At 42.2% G+C, this 585-nt stretch overlaps 1 protein-coding gene across 1 annotated transcript in view; it reads left to right on the top strand.

The window, feature by feature from the left end:
- LOC107600791 (alpha-1,2-mannosyltransferase ALG9-like) overlaps window positions 1–585 on the top strand; it is a gene marked incomplete at its 5' end in the record, with an annotated part of 12,362 nt that overhangs the window by 607 nt on the left and 11,170 nt on the right.

The following is a 585-nucleotide window of genomic DNA, read 5'->3' as shown; positions in this document are numbered from 1 at the left end:
GGGGAGAGACCGAAATAGTCAAATGTACTGTCCAGGCGACACGAATAAGCTCGCTTCAGTGTAACATGACGGCTTTCATTCATTCACATCGCAGCTCTTACGGCGTGCAAACACCGATCAGCGCTGTAAAACATATGCTTTATATCATGACTGCTCTTTTAAAATATATGCCGTTTGGGGTTCATACGCTGCATTGCCTTAGTGACACTAGATAGTGGCACAAGTTTTATTGCATAGAAGTTATATTTGATGCTGTATGTGTCAGGTGCACATTCGCGCATGTCCAATTTCATAATCTTCTTACATTGTAATACAGCGCATGAGGAATAAAATGACCCTCGATCAACGTTGTTGTGTTTTGGTCGGTGTGAAAATCTGGAATGTCTCATGCACATCTGTATTGGTTATGCTTGTGGATGAGTTTTAGACTGATACTATTTTAATACTGAAATAAATGTATGTGCTGTGCTCTGCAAAACCCTGTGCTCTGTTCCTGTATTGCTTATTAGTTTGCTCCCAGATAAGCACATTAGCTCCTATCCCCCGCCTCTCCTTTACAGGTCATCCAGTAAGGCAGGACAGGTG

The sequence above is a fragment of the Sinocyclocheilus grahami genome, unplaced genomic scaffold (genome assembly GCF_001515645.1).
Source record: "Sinocyclocheilus grahami isolate Dianchi unplaced genomic scaffold, SAMN03320097.WGS_v1.1 scaffold291.1, whole genome shotgun sequence".
NCBI classification, from domain to species: domain Eukaryota; kingdom Metazoa; phylum Chordata; class Actinopteri; order Cypriniformes; family Cyprinidae; genus Sinocyclocheilus; species Sinocyclocheilus grahami.
The sequence above is the reverse complement of the archived record's forward strand: the minus strand, read 5'-3'. Positions and strand labels throughout refer to the sequence as shown.